The sequence below is a fragment of the Dendrobates tinctorius genome, unplaced genomic scaffold (genome assembly GCF_039654945.1).
Source record: "Dendrobates tinctorius isolate UK_male_01 unplaced genomic scaffold, ASM3965494v1 ptg000008l, whole genome shotgun sequence".
Lineage (NCBI taxonomy): Eukaryota > Metazoa > Chordata > Amphibia > Anura > Dendrobatidae > Dendrobates > Dendrobates tinctorius.
The window spans coordinates 57,668,558-57,685,560 of record NW_027361676.1 but is presented as its reverse complement, the minus strand read 5'-3'; positions in this window follow the sequence as shown (position 1 = coordinate 57,685,560).

The window sequence follows — 17,003 nt, the reverse complement described above, 5'->3', positions numbered from 1 at the left end:
CAGAGTAAGTGTGTTGTGCAAGGTCAGTTCGGTAATGATGGTCAGTCACTAATAAGGGTGCTGACCATTCAGAGCTCTCAGGTACGGAAGTCTGCCAGGGGCTCGGCTTTATCTGTACGCAGGCTGTGCGTGTAGTAGAGGATAAACCGCAGAGTAAGCCTGCGGATTGGCGGGGCACCGTGGAGACTGAGTCCACCTTCTCCTTGTGTGTTCCCTGTCTTCCCGCCAGAAGACCTGCTTTCCAGCACTCAGTTCCTTTTATCTCTACTCCGCCCCCTGCAGTTAGGTGCAAAGATCTGCTCTGGTCAGAAAGTGCTTCCCCCCACAACAATGGTGACAGCCTCGATGGTTCCAGCCCAGACACACAAGAAGCTTCCCTAGCCTGTCCATCTCCCTACACTTATCCCTCCCAAGTGCCAAGACAGCTTAACATCTTAAGGCTATGTGCACACGCTAGCGTTTTTAAACGCTCAGGAAAAGGATCCCCTTTCCAGAAATCGCGCGTCTTTTTCTGCGCGTTTTTTACGCGATTTTGACGCGTTTTTGACGCGTTTTTGACACGCGATTTCTGGGATCATTGGGGATGGCTAAAAACGCTCAGCAATGCGGAAATTAATGAGCATGCTGCGTTTTTAGCCGCTAAGCGATTCCTGAGCGGTTAAAAACGCATGCATTGGCACAGAAAGCCAAAAATGCATGCTAATTAATTTGATGCATCTTTTAAGCGTTTCTGCAGCGTCTGAGCCGGCTCAAACGCTGCGGAAATGCTTAAAAAAACGCATCATGTGCACACAGCCTTATACAGTACACAGACCACCATCAAGGCAGGACAGCCATCACTTCTCTATGTGACCAACCTTTAGTGTCTTATCTTCAACCCAACAAAGAGCAGTCCAGTAATGACTTTTTTACCCTTTATTTTCCTCTGCTCTTCCCATCATCAAGTGCATGCACACTTTCTTGCTATATGTATAAATCGGTGCACATTCCATTAAAGTAATAACTCAGCTTTAGGTTTAGTGCAAACAAAACCCGATTCTGCATTAAAAAAAATAAATTGTCTGGTAATTGTCCAACATATAATATAAATGGTGAAGAAATTGAGTAATAAAAGCCAGCAGGAGTTGAATAGCAAGTTTGTATATATATATAAGATTGTGTGAGGCTGGGGTCGCAAAACTGTATTTTCTCTCATCTGAGAAAATCGGGTCGATTATGCTAATCACATTATGATCAAACTCAGAATTTAATCAGAGTATGATCACAGTGTGAGCCAATTTTCTCAGATTAGGGGAACATGGGGAAAAAAATCTTTATCTTCTTCATTCTGTCTGTTCACGGACTCATTGACCAGTGTGGCCGAGTGCTATTCGAATATTGAATGCAAATCATGCATGCTGTGATTTGTTTCCTCAGACAGATCTGAGGAAAGAATTAGACATGTGCACCGCCTTATAGAATAACACTGTTTCACATGCAATCCGATGTTTTGTCTGATCACACTTGGACCGAAAATATGGTTGTCCGCATGAGCCCTAACAGTGTGCGGATGACTGCAGTCCACGCAACTTCAAGGTCAGATTCCCACATAGCGTTCGGTGCATGTAGTGCATGTCTGAGCTGGGGTGGCTAAGAAGCCACTTCCTAAAAGTTGCAGTAGTTTTCCAATGCATCATGAAAAAGTAATTACAAACAGGCTTGCTTTTTTTAATAGCGACATGGTTTATGCAATATTGTGTGGCCATTAACAATCTGCGCTTTATTTCTAATGATGCTGTTGAATGCTACTCTGTTTTTAGTAACGGCATCTGTAACGATCACTAAATGAGACCCCAGCCTCAAACTAGGATGAACAAGACCACGTGTTGTGGAATAAGACATTTCAGTTAAAGCCTCTCTGACATACTTTGCTGTGGTGGAACCTGCATCTTTTGGGTAATGGAACCAAAGCATCAGATATACCATATACTGCCTTTTTATTATTTCAAATGACATCAGAATGGTAAACCCCTGATTTAGATAATTATTGGAAAGATGACCTGAGAGTAAGAAAATCACTTCACTAGGCCCCCTTCACACGTTTGAATAAAACTGTTAGGCCGGGGTCACATATGCGGGAAACTCAGACGAGTCTTGCACGTCAATACCCGGCACTGCCACCGGCAATCAGGAGCGGAGGGTTCAGCTGCATATATTTCTATGCAGCCGCGCGCTCGGTTCCCAGTATTGACGTGCGAGACTCGTCTGAGTTTCTCGCATGTGTGACCCCGGCCGTACTGGTAAAAACGGTACCAGTGTTATCAGTGTTCTGGATCTGTATCATCAATGTACCATCAGTTTGTCATTAGTAAGAAAAAACAAAGCTGTACTCTGGAATGTTAAGAATAGTTAATCGAGGAAATTGGAACTGCATTACTGCCATAGAAAAGAGGTACATTCTCTCTCTCTCATTATACAGGGATTTGGCAAATATTAATAATTATGGTAATCCTGAAACAGGAAAGGTTTGTTCTGATTTCATGTCAGATACTGAGAAAAACATGCATATGTGTCTTTTTATTTAGTGTATTTACATACACTAGTAGTTTCAACTATAAGTGCTATATTATGTACGTGTGAAATTTTGGAAAATAGGAACTGCAATATTGCTATAGGAAAATTTACAGTAAAAAGAAGGTACTTAGCACATAAATTGGCCAATATATGTGAGCCCAACAGCCAACATCCAGGTTTACTTTATTGTTGGGTCCCTGTCTTGATAAGATACCTCTCTTGGACTAAAAGCCTACAATATATGGGGCAGGAAGGAACCTGCTAATTAAAACCACCTAAGACTGATGGAAGTAGGAGTGCACATCATAGGAGTTTGCTACAAGCAGAAACAAACATTCAGCACAGGGATGACTGGGTGCTGGCACAAAGGTGAGGTGTCTGAGGGAGTCACAAACCCATGATTTGAGAGACCCCACCCCTCTCTTGTGTGACATGCACAAAAGGAGCTGTCTCACGCCATGAGCCCATACAGGTAAGCGCATGTCTTAATCCTGCTCATTTAGACACTGTTCACATGTTCAGGTTTTAAATATATTAGATAGGGACTGCTTCGATAGGGGTTACCTTGACGTGGTGGAGCAGCTTGGCATATATTTTTTTGCCAAAAAATGTATCGACTAAATACCCTGTAATTGTTGTCATCTTTTTATTAACACTTGCTGACTGCTATTATATGTCTTACTGCAAGGTATTTTTGCATATTTTTCATTCTGTGCTTTGTTTGTGTTTCAGTCAATGGGTGGCATGAACATTGTCTTACAGACTTGTTCACACTTGTGCATGTCACATGTGTTTTTAATCCAGTTCCTTCAAGTTAGATGGTTTCCTCTGATGAACAGCAATCTTCAAGTGTGACCACAGATTCTCAATTGGATTAAAGTCTGGACTTTGACTAGGCCTCTCTAAAATATTTGCACATTTCACTTTAAACGACTTGTGTGTTGCTTTAGCTGTATGCTTTGTGTCATCGTCTTTTTGGAACGTGAACCTCCGTCCCAGTCTCAAATCCCTGACCGCCAAACAGGTTTTGCTCAAGAATATCCCTGTATTTCACACCGTTCAAGTTACTCTCGACTGTGACAATTTTTCCTGTCCCTGCTGGCAAAAAACATCCCCACATCATGATGGCCAAAAAGTTCAATTTTTGTCTCATCTAACCACATCCCCTTCCTCCATATATTTTGGCAAATTCCAACTAAACCGTACAATTTTTGTGTGTAAGTAATGGATTTTTTCTGCCCACTCTTCCATAGAGGCCACCTCTATGGAGTGTACAGTGTATAGACAGATTTTCCAGTCTCGGTTGGAACTCTGCATCTCCTTCAGGGTTACTTTAGGTCTTTGTGCTTCCTCTCTGACTAATGCCCTCTTTGCCCGAGCTGTGAGTTTTGGCAGCTTTGTTGTGGTATCATGTTCTTTCCATTTGATGATAATGGTTTTATTGGTGCTCCAGGTGATCATCACAGATTGGGATTATTTTGTTATACCAAACCATGTCTTGTACTTCTCAACAACTTTGTCCTTTACTTGTTTGGTCTACATGGTGTTTTTTGTTTAGTGATGCCTCATGCTTAATGGTGTTGCAGACTCTGGGGCCTTTCATAGGAGTAGTATATATACTGGCAGACCACTTCCTTTTACTAACCATGTGACTTATGAAGGTAATTGCTTGCACCAGAAATTCTTAAGGGCTTCATAGCAAAAAGGGTGAATACATATGCACATGTCAATTTTTAGTTATTTAATCCCATAAATTTAATTTACGCCTATATTTTTCTCACTTTGCTTCACCAACTTAGACTATTTAGTGCTGATGCATCACACACAAATTGGATTAGAATAATATTTAAACACAGGGTGTAATTTAACAAGATAGGTAAAAAGCCATGGGGGTGAATATTTTTGCAAAACCACTATATCTTGTATCCGCTGTCATGAGCCTTATTTACCGGCTTCTTTAGTCTAGGCTAGGACTTCTGGCTGCAAACAGGCCTTAGGGGTCACTGTACTGGTCACTTCATTTTGCGTCACAGGTCAAGATGCCAGATATCTGACGAGCAGTGATCTTTGAGGCCTGGTCAAGAGTGAAAGCCCCTTCCAGAGTTATGACAGCAAGGAGAAGATGCAATAAGAACTGGACAGTAGGCATGAAGAACCTGGGGCTGCCAAAGAGGTGAATATTAAGTAAACTATTAGATGGTTACGGTTTTATTAAATCAGCATGAAGCAAATTCTAAAAATCTGCATTCTTGAGAACTCAGATTTTTACAATGTTCAAGTAGAATTCAATTCCACTCAAATAAATTTGCTCATCTGTAGGGCTCACTGCCATTGCATGAACTAAGGATGCTATTTATATTCATGTACTGATGGTGTTTTTAGTGCTGTATTCATGTACTGTTGGTGGTTTTAGTACTTTATTCATGTACTGATGGTGTTTCTTGTGCCATATTCATGTAAAGATGAGACTTCTGGTCCTATAGTCATGTAGTAATTGTTGTATTTATGTAATCATAGTGGTTCTGATGATGTATTCATGTACCGATGATAGCTCTGGTGAACTTTTAATGTAATGATTGTACCTCTAGTAATATATTCAGATACTGAAGATGTTTTTAGTGCTATATGCATGCACTGACACTGGTTCTAGTGCAATATTGATATACTGCTGAAGGTTTCTCTGCTGTACTTATGTACTAATGATTGTTCTGTTGTTGTATTAATGTACTAATGATAGTTCTTGTGATATATTTAACTACTGATGGTTGTTCTGATGATGTATTCATGTACTAATGGTGGTTCTGGTGTTGTACTCGTATTAATGATGGTGCTAGTACTTTAAGTACATTTAGAGTCTATGGAAAGTCTGATACTTATTTTTATGGATAATCTAATGAGCATTGTTTGTTATCAGCTGTAGTGTTGAGCATTCCGATACTGCAATATCGGGTATCGGCCGATATTCGCGGTATCGGAATTCCGATACTGAGTTACAATACTTTTAGTATATCGAATACCGGAATCGGAAGTTCCCATAATGCTATGAGCCAGTTTGATTTTATTCAGCCAATGAGGATCCTAAGAAGTGTGGGCACATCCTGTTAGAGCATGTTAGGCATGTAACTACTGGCATGGCTGTGATTGGCTGCTGAAATGATGTCATGATGCACTATAAAAGCCGCCGCTGCCATTTTGGGTTGACTCTGCTGTGAATTCAGTTAGGGATAGGACGCTGCTGTTCTGAGGGACAGTGTGACCTAGCGATTTGCTATATTGTGCTTTACCCAGGCTACTTTATCAACCGCTGTAGCTTTCCTTTGCCTTGCAGCGCTGTTCACGGCTGTCTGCGAGGTCTCTGTGTGTGAGTGCAGCTCACGCTGTAGTGTGTTCTGCAGCCAGCCACCTCCGGTTGTAGTCCACTCAGCGTGGGTCACTGCCTCATACATTGTCCTTTTTTGCATTAGTGCTGCTCATTTTTCCAGATTTCTCCTATTAGTGTGGTTCCAGCTAGAATATTTGCAAACACTATATAGGAGTAGATAGAGGAGCCTTTCTGCTGGCTTGTGCCCTGCAGCCCCAGCCAGATGAGTATTAGCCTATTTTTTGGAGCCTCATCTATTGCATTGTAGGTTACCTTCTTGCATTGCAATAGCTACAAAAAGTTTGTGATACTATCGGTTTTACATCTTTGGGCACATCCAGTGTCTTTTTGTGAAAAAAAAGTTAATAAAGTTCACCAAACACTCCACTTTACAGTTGTGTAGGCCACATTAGCTCATATTAAAGTCTAGTCCACACTTTATAAAATTAGTGTTACTTATACCTGTTAGCAACTGTTCAGGAATAAGCACACTAAGCCCTTAGTACTTTTCTGCCTATCTTTATCAGTCTACCAAGATGAAGAAGGCAGGGAGTAAGGCACGTGGTCGTGGGCGTGGAGTTTCTGCAGGTAAAGGACGTGGGGATTCTGTGCCTGCTGCGGGCACCAGTGACTCAGCATCCCCCAGTTTTCCCAGAGAACAGTCCTTTATGCGCAGCTTTGTAGTAGCTCGCCGTACTCCACTGCTGTGGGTCGAACAAATTGAAGCCATTGTCGGATGGATGGCAGCTAACGCATCGACTTCAATTAGTTCCAGATCCTGTCAGGTCCAGAGCACTGAAGAGCACCCATCTGTCTCTTTACCACCTGCCAAATTGCCTAGGCAGTCAGAGAGCCCTGGACAGGAGCCATCTCTACTTCTGTTCTCTGAATCTGTTGGCTTGGAAAGAGGGGGCCAGCCAAGCAGCATTCGAGAATTTGAAGAAGAGGTAGTATGCAGTGATGCGCAACAGCTTTGTCTCTCTGAATCTGAAGAGGCGAGTGGGCCAGTGCCTATGGTCAGCACACCTCAGTACGCATCTGATGATGAGACTCAGGTGCCACTTTCTGGTGCGTACAGTGCTGTCGAGACTACCCAGGAGAAGCAGTTGTTTGAAGAGGGTAGTGTAGATGATGAGGTCCTTGACCCATCATGGCGTGAGGTACAGGAAGGTGGTGGGAGCAGTTGTGAGGAAGAGATTCCCCGAATGGCCAAAAAAGGAGGGAGAGGGAGGGGGCAGACTCGGTTGCCTGTAGCCTCCACTTCGGCACCCATTAGGAGCATGCCTCTTCCAAAAGCCAAACCGGGCGTTCCCAAGATTTGCAGTGCCTGGTCCTTCTTTGACACAGTTGCAGATGACATTTGCTTTGTCAAATGCAAGCTGTGTGATCAGAAAGTGAAAAGAGGGAAAAGTGTCAACAACCTCAATACCACAAATATGTGGAAACATGTGCGGACCAAGCACGTGGTGGAGTTACAAAGACACACTGAAGACCTAGGCCAACCTACAGTGCCACCTACCACCTCTTCAGCTCGTGTTGTAGCCTCTTCCTCCAGCTCACACACAGCTGGTTCGGCTTCCTCACAGGATCTCCATGGAAGAACCTCTGGCTGTGACGGACTCAGCTCCTGCTAAGCCCATTTTTTGAGTGGACCCTCTGGGTCGTGGCACCCACCCACCGAGGGCGAGCTGACCTTGTGAGACTCCACCCCCTATACAGGGAGGGTCAGGGGCAAGACCAAGGGGGTGAGCCACCACGACTGCTGGGACCAGACGGCCGGCTCAGGGGACACTAGACAAGTGTCTGACGACAAGGACGAGCAAGAAGCAAGACGAGACTAGACGTAGGTGCAAGGTATCTTCATTAGAATAACACAGGATCACATACTGAGTAAACAAGCAAAACGTGCAAGGTGCGCGTGTGGGCACACCAAGGTCCATAACATGGTACGTGCCAGGTGGCACGCCTAGGCACAGGTAATGGCATGATGGCATCGGACTCTGGACTGCTGGCAAACCGACAGGGTCCAGGGATCAGGCTGCGGACGTCAGCTCCGGACATCAGGCCGTAGTCATCTGGTTCCGGACCTCTGGCAACGGTCGGCAGGATCCGGGCATCCGGCAGGCAAACCAGGGTTCAGGCAAGGAGGCACGGCAGATATCCAAGCAGGGTGCGTGTTTAGGGAACACGCCAAGGTCCAAGGCTAGGTGCGTGTGTAGGGGACACGCCAGGGTTCAAGGCTAGGTGCAAGGCAAGGTGCATGTGTAGGGGACACGCCAGGTTCAAAGCGAGGTGTGTGTGTAGGGGACACGCCAGGGTTCAAAGCGAGGTGCGTGTGTAGAGGACACGCCAAGGTTCACAAACGAGACAGGGTGCGTGTATAGAGCCACGCCAAAGCATAGGGTAAGACAGAGTGCGTGTAGAGACACGCCAAGGCACAAGGTACCAGACAGAGTGCGTGTAGAGACACGCCAAGGCACAAGACAGGGTGCATGTAGAGACACGCCAGGGTTCAGAGCAGGGCTGCGTGCTAGGAGCCACGCAGGGACGCACACCTCACTGGCCAATGCACACGGCTGTAACGCCAGCACGAGGCACGACTAAGACACAGGAGTGGGCAAAGGAACCTTCGTGCTAGGAGCCACGCCAGGTTCAGGGCAGGGTGTGTGCTAGGAGCCACGCCAGGGTTCAAGGCAGGGTGTGTGCTAGGAGCCACGCCAGGGCACAAGGAAGGGCTGCATGCTAGGAGCCACGCAGGGGGCACGCCACACTGGCCAGTGCACACGGCTGTACACAAACACGTGGCACTTACCACGGCACAGGAGACGGCTAAGGGGAACCCACGCCGGGGTTCAATGCAAGGACAAGGCAGGGAACAAGGCAAGGAACAAGCAGAAACAGAGCCAGGTCAGAGCGAGGACAGAGTCTAGCAGCGGAGCGTAGGCAGAAGCCCAGAGCCGGGCCAAGGGAAGACCTTGGGACTAGACATAGAAACGAGCACTAAGGAGAGGAGAAATGGTGCGTGTGCCAGGGAGCACTACAGAGCACCATAGGAGAGAGCGAGGCAGAGCAAGCAAAGACTGAGACCATAGGGAGGAACACAAAGCAAGGAATAGCAAGGCAGAGAACACAGAGAGGACTACAAGTCAAAACATAGCAAAAGCAAGACATGGCAAAACAGGCGAGGCAGAGAACACAGGAATGACTACAAGTCAAAGCATAGCTAAGGGGAGACATAGCAAAACAGACTAAGACAAAGAACAGCAGAAGGACTACAAGGCAAAGCAAGGCAAAGACAAACATGGCACGAGAGACAACACAAGACAAGAGGCGGAATACGAGCACGGAGCGTGTGCAGAGACGCACTACAGAGCAAAGTGCAAGGGTACAGAATAGAGGGAGCAACCCCACAGACCTAGAGCCTTGCAGGGAAGCAACACAATAATCAGGCCCTGAGCATAGGAAGAGGCGGCCTGATATAGGGCATAGCACCTCCTCCTCCAGGTCAGGACCAGGGGAGCACTTCCGGGATTCTAGACATGACGAGATGATAGCAGAACCAGACAGTGCAGGATCTTAAGAAACGTCACATGATCAAGGACTCCAGTCATGACGAGAAGATCACAGAAGGCAGAGCAGAAACGCAGGCATCCTGCAGCTCAGACATGAGGTGAGTCTGCACACCGCTCTAGGGAACATGCAGGACAGCAGACAAAACATGCGCATCGCTCCAGGAGTTCTTGAGACAAACAGACATGGCGGACGTGACAGTACCCCCCTCTTTAAGCCCCCTCTCACCGGGGCTGGAAAGAAGAAAAAAAAAATTTTCTTCGGCAGAAACCAGAGTTTAGTACAAACCACTCCAACAATGTTGATCCGACATCTGAAACGGACACCTGCGCCGGTCAAGACACAGGAGCCGTGGACGAGACAAGGGAATCCAGTGGGGAGGACTGCAGGTAGACAAGCAAGTCTTCTTACTCTGGCTGCCATCATTTCCAAATGAGTCCAGAGGTCAAGGGCCGGGTCTGATTTACATCAGAAGAGTGGCCGGGGTACCGCCATATTCAGGAGAGTCCAGGAGACAGAGCAGATCAGATTCTATAACAGACGGGTCATCAGACGGGTAGCCGAGGTACCAGCGGAGTCCATGGCCTGATTAACTGTGACGGACTCAGCTCCTGCTAAGCCCATTTTTTGAGTGAACCCTCTGAGTCGTGGCACCCACCCACCGAGGGCGAGCTGACCTTGTGAGAATCCACCCCCTATACAGGGAGTGTCAGGGGCAAGACCAAGGGGGTGAGCCACCACGACTGCTGGGACCAGACGGCCAGCTCAGGGGACACTAGACAAGTGTCTGATGACAAGGACGAGCAAGAAGCAAGACGAGACTAGACGTAGGTGCAAGGTATCTTCATTAGAGTAACACAGGATCACATACAGAGTAAACAAGCAAAACGTGCAAGGTGCGCGCGTGGGCACACCAAGGTCCATAACATGGTACGTGCCAGGTGGCACGCCTAGGCACAGGTAATGGCATGATGGCATCGGACTCTGGACTGCTGGCAAACCGACAGGGTCCAGGGATCAGGCTGCAGACGTCAGCTCCGGACATCAGGCCGTAGTCATCTAGTTCAGGACCTCTGGCAACGGTCGGCAGGTTCCGGGCATCCGGCAGGCAAACCAGGGTTCAGGCAAGGAGGCACGGCAGATATCCAAGCAGGGTGCGTGTTTAGGGAACACGCCAAGGTCCAAGGCTAGGTGCGTGTGTAGGGGACACGCCAGGGTTCAAGGCTAGGTGCAAGGCAAGGTGCATGGGTAGGGGACACGCCAGGTTCAAAGCGAGGTGCGTGTGTAGGGGACACGCCAGGGTTCAAAGCGAGGTGCGTGTGTAGAGGACACGCCAAGGTTCACAAACGAGACAGGGTGCGTGTATAGAGCCACGCCAAAGCATAGGATAAGACAGAGTGCGTGTAGAGACACGGCAAGGCACAAGGTACCAGACAGAGTGCATGTAGAGACACGCCAAGGCACAAGACAGGGTGCGTGTAGAGACACGCCAGGGTTCAGAGCAGGGCTGCATGCTAGGAGCCACGCAGGGACGCACACCTCACTGGCCAATGCACACGGCTGTAACGCCAGCACGAGGCATGACTAAGGCACAGGAGGAGGCAAAGGAACCTTCGTGCTAGGAGCCACGCCAGGTTCAGGGCAGGGTGCGTGCTAGGAGCCACGCCAGGGTTCAAGGCAGGGTGTGTGCTAGGAGCCACGCCAGGGCACAAGGAAGGGCTGCGTGCTAGGAGCCACGCAGGGGGCACGCCACACTGGCCAGTGCACACGGCTGTACAAAAACACGTGGCACTTACCACGGCACAGGAGACGGCTAAGGGGAACCCACGCCGGGGTTCAATGCAAGGACAAGGCAGGGAACAAGGCAAGGAACAAGCAGAAACAGAGCCAGGTCAGAGCGAGGACAGAGTCTAGCAGCGGAGCGTAGGCAGAAGCCCAGAGCCGGGCCAAGGGAAGACCTTGGGACTAGACATAGAAACGAGCACTAAGGAGAGGAGAAATGGTGCTTGTGCCAGGGAGCACTACAGAGCACCATAGGAGAGAGCGAGGCAGAGCAAGCAAAGACTGAGACCATAGGGAGGAACACAAAGCAAGGAATAGCAAGGCAGAGAACACAGAGAGGACTACAAGTCAAAGCATAGCAAAAGCAAGACATGGCAAAACAGGCGAGGCAGAGAACACAGGAAGGACTACAAGTCAAAGCATAGCTAAGGGGAGACATAGCAAAACAGACTAAGACAAAGAACAGCAGAAGGACTACAAGGCAAAGCAAGGCAAAGACAAACATGGCACGAGAGACAACACAAGACAAGAGGCGGAAAACGAGCATGGAGCGTGTGCAGAGATGCACTACAGAGCAAAGTGCAAGGGCACAGAATAGAGGGAGCAACCCCACAGACCCAGAGCCTTGCAGGGAAGCAACACAATAATCAGGCCCTGAGCATAGGAAGAGGCGGCCTGATATAGTGCATAGCACCTCCTCCTCCAGGTCAGGACCAGGGGAGCACTTCCGGGATTCTAGACATGACGAGATGATAGCAGAACCAGACAGTGCAGGATCTTAAGAAACGTCACATGATCAAGGACTCCAGACATGACGAGAAGATCACAGAAGGCAGAGCAGAAACGCAGGCATCCTGCAGCTCAGACATGAGGTGAGTCTGCACACCGCTCTAGGGAACATACAGGACAGCAGACAAAACATGCACATGCACATCGCTCCAGGAGTTCTTGAGACAAACAGACATGGCGGACGTGACACTGGCACTGTTCTACAAAGACACAGTGTCATTCCACCCACAGCACCATGTTCCCTGTCATCCTCACACTCCCAGGCCAGTCTACAGCCATTTGTAGCACAAGCATGGGAGAAAAGGCGGCCATACTCGGCAAACCACCCCGAGCACAGGCTCTGAATGCTGGCATTGCAAAACTACTGTCCCTTGAAATGCTCTCATTGAGGCTGGTGGAGACTGACACCTTCCGCAACTTCATGGCATTGGCAGTCCCACAATACAACGTGCTCAGCCGCTTTTATTTCAGCTGGCAAGCCGTCCCTGCCCTGCAAAAGCATGTGGAGAGAAAAATTAAACATGCGCTACTAAACGACGTCAGTAGCAAGGTCCACCTGACCACCGATGCGAGGACCAGTAACCATGGACAGGGACGATATCTTTCCCTCACTGCCCATTGGGTAAATGTTGTGGAGCCGGATACAGATCTTGAGAGTGGTGCTGTACGTGTTCTGCCAACTCCAAGGATTGCAGGAATCCAGTCTGTATACATTGTCTCCTCCTCATACTCCAGTTCCTCTGAATCAGCGCTGCAGGAGCCGTCACAGTCTACCTCCACATGGACCCATGAACGCTTACCTGTTACGACCGATATGAGCACAGCCGTAGCCAAACGTCAACAGGCCGTATTGAAATTAAATTATTTGGTGAATCGAAGCCACACAGCGCAGGAGCTCTGGAATGCCATCAAGCAGGAGAGTGACGTGTGGTTTGTGCCAGCGAATCTCCAGCCAGGCATGGTAGTGTGTGACAATGGCCGAAATCTGGTGGCAGCTCTGGGCCTAGGCAACCTCACTCACATCCCATGTCTGGCACATGTGCTCAACGTGGTCTTGCAGAGTTTTTTGAGGGACTATCCGGATCTTGATACACTGCTGCACAAGGTCCGCATAGAGTGCGCTCACTTGCGGTGCTCCAGCATGGCAAGATCGCGCATTGCAGCTCTGCAGCGCCGATTCCGCCTTCCGAAACATCGCATCATATGTGACCTACCCACAAGGTGGAATTCAGCATTACATATGTTGGAGAGGTTGTGTGAGCAGCAGGCAGCAGTAATGGAGTACCAGCTGCATCAGGCACAAACAAGTCGCACTGCGTGCCGTTCACACTTCACTACCACTGAGTGGGCCTCTATGAAGGACATCTGCCACAGTTTGCGTGCCTTCGATGATTCCACGCGGATGGCGAGTGCAGATGATGCACTATTCAGCATGACTATCCCCCTTATCTGCCTGCTTGAAAAAACACTGCAAGCACTAAAGGAGGAGGTTGTGGAAGAGGTGGAGGATTAGGAGTCACAAATGCCATCTGCTTCTGGACAGTCTGCGCAACGTGGTTCCTCACATAGGCCTAGGCAGGGGACACTTTGTGAGGAGGATGAGGAGTCAATTGAGGAGGAAGACATCTGTCCAGAGGAGGGAGGTACACAATGCTCTAGTAGTAAGTATGTAGAGCGAGGGTGGGGTGATGCAGAGCAGGCAGAGATGACGCCTCAAGCAGGGGACAGCATTTCTTGGCCAGTTGGCAGTCTGCAGCACATGGTTGATTTCATGCTGCAGTGCCTGAGAAACGACCGCCGCATCGCCCACATTCTCAGCAGTGCCTCAAGTTCAGAAAAGAGCGACCAGAATGGTGACCGGTCTGCAAACCCTGTCTTATGAGGAAAGGTTGCAGGATTTGGGAATGTTTAGTTTGCAAAAGAGAAGACTGAGAGGAGACTTAATAGCTGTCTACAAATATCTAAAGGGCTGTCACATTGTAGAAGGATAAACTTTATTCTCTTTTGCACAAGAAAAGACTAGAAGCAATGGGATGAAACTGAATGGGAGGAGACACGGATTACATAGTAACATAGTAACATAGTTATTAAGGTTGAAGGGAGACTTTAAGTCCATCTAGTTCAACCCATATCCTATCCTAACTTGCCCTAACATGTTGATCCAGAGGAAGGCAAAAAAAACCCATGTGGCAACAGTAAGCTTCACATTGGGGAAAAAAATTCCTTCCCGACTCCACATACGGCAATCAGACTAGCTCCCTGGATCAACGCAATATTAAGGAGACTAGTGTATATACCCTGTAATATTATACTTTTCAAGAAAGGCATCCAGTCCCTTCTTAAATTTTAGTAGTGAATCACTCATTACAACATCATATGGCAGAGAGTTCCATAGTTTCACTGCTCTTACAGTAAAGAATCCGCGTCTGTGAGTATGCTTAAACCTTCTTTCCTCCAGACGTAGAGGATGCCCCCTTGTCCCCGTCACAGGTCTAAGAGTAAAAAGATCATTAGAAAGGTCTTTGTATTGTCCCCGCATATATTTATACATTGTAATAAGATCACCCCTAAGCCTTCGATTCTCCAAACTAAATAACCCCAAGTGTAATAACCTGTCTTGGTATTGCAGACCCCCTAGTTCCCTAATAACCTTGGTCGCTCTTCTCTGCACCCGCTCCAGTTCAGCTATGTCTTTCTTATACACCGGAGACCAGAACTGTACACAGTATTCTAAGTGTGGTCGCACTAGTGACTTATATAGAGGTAAAATTATGTTCTCCTCATGAGCATCTATGCCTCTTTTAATGCATCCCATTATTTTATTTGCCTTTGCAGCAGCTGCTTGACTCTGGCCACTAAATGTGAGTTTGTCGTCCACCCATACACCCAGGTCTTTTTCAGTGACTGTTTTGCCCAGTGTTTTACAATTAAGCACATAATTATACAACTTGTTCGTTCTACCCAAGTGCATGACCTTACATTTTTCCCAATTAAAGCTCATTTGCCATTTATCAGCCCAAGCTTCTAGTTTACATAAATCCTCCTGTAATATAAAATTGTCCTCCTCTGTATTAATTACCCTGCAGAGTTTAGTGTCATCTGCAAATATTGAAATTCTACTCTCTATGCCCCCTACAAGGTCATTATATAAATAGATTAGATATTATAAAAACATTTTTGACAGTTAGAGTGATCAATGAGTGGAACAGGCTGCCACGAGAAGTGGTGAGTTCTCCTTCAATGGAAGTCTTCAAACAGAGGCTGGACAGACATCTGACTGGGATGATTTAGCGAATCCTGCTTTGAGCAGGGGGTTGGACCAGATGGCCCAGGAGGTCCCTTCCAACTCTACGATTCTATTATTCTATGATTCTACGGCTGATTATTGGGTGTACACCCTCCTAGATCCTCCTTACCGGGACAACTTACAAAGCCTCATAACACCGTTGAACCGGGAGCGTAAAATGCGGGAGTACCCAGACACACTGGTGCATTTCATCATGTTCTCCATTCCACCCGAGAGCAGTGCTTCTAGTGCTTTACAAAGCAGCTCAGTGCGTCGAGGCAGTGGAGGAAGCTCTGCACAAAGAGGGAGCAGAAGCAGTGCCTCAGCACAAGGCAAGACCAGTATGGCCCAAATGTGGCAAAGTTTTGTGTCCCGGCCACAAATGTCTACACCATCACAGACGACTCCAGTTAGCAGGAGCAGGAGGCAATGTTTCCGTCAGATGGTGACAGACCACATGTCTTGCCCTGTGACTGTACTCCCAAATGGCTCTTCCCCCTTCAAGTTTTGGGTCTCTAAGCTGGATACATGGCCAGAGCTTAGCCAGTATGCATTGGAGGTGCTGGCTTGCCCTGCTGGCAAGTGTATTATCGGAACGCGTCTTTAGTGCCGCAGGTGGTGTACTAACAGACCGTTGCACGCGACTTTCTTCCGATAATGTTGACCGGCTTACTTTTCTGAAAATGAACAAGGCCTGGATCTCCCCAGAATTTGCCAGTCCTCTTCCAGATTAAATAATTGGTTGGCAACAGTATCCAGGTCTCCTGTTGTGTTCATGTTTCTACCACCTGAACTGTAATCCCTGGGCTCCAACACTGCCAGTTGCTGCTCATAAGTGCCATCTGCACAGTCAACACATGCTCCAGTGTTATTGGGGTTCAGTAACGTCAGCTGATCCCCTGCTGTGTGTCCAGCAATTTCTCCTGCTCTGTCCACATTCACACTACTACAGATATTAAACTTGCTCCAATTAGGCCTCTGGCTACACTCTGTTTCTACTGTAATCCCTGGGCTCCAAGACCGCCAGTTGCTGCTCAGAAGTGTCTTTGGCACGGGTACTCCATCCTGCCCACCCTGGTTCCAGCACGCCAGCTGTTTCCGGGTAGTGTCAACGTCACTTTGCCTCCAATACTGTCGAGTTGCGGTCGGGTTAGCCGACTCTATGGTGCCTGCAGTTTAGGTGCTTCCTATGTGGGCTGCAGGATCTGGCAATGAAGGCTGGTTTCGTAGTGCCAATAGGACAAGCTCCCCCTGTAGGATTGTGGGTTTAGGTAACTCCGGCCGGCTCGCGGCCTTGCAATTTTTTTTTTCATATGTACTTTCTACTGCCTATCTGAGTTCCAGTACCATTAGCTGGTTCTTTGGAAGTCAATCTTGAATTTGTCCCCCTGGGTTCCAGTAACGTCAGCTGGTTCCAGGCAGAGCCTTTGGCTTAGGTGCCTCCTTCTCGGTATCCAAGTTCCACCAGTGTCTGCTGGTCCTTGGTAGTGCTTTCTTGCACAGGTACCTCCTGCTTAGTAACCGGGTTCCAGTACCATCAGCTGGTCCTCGGTAGTTCCATTGGCTCTTGTACCTTTGGCTACCCATCCAGGTTCCAGAACCGTCAGCTGGTTCTCAGCAGTTCCTCAGCCTTCTTGTGACTTCTGCTACATTTCCAAGTTC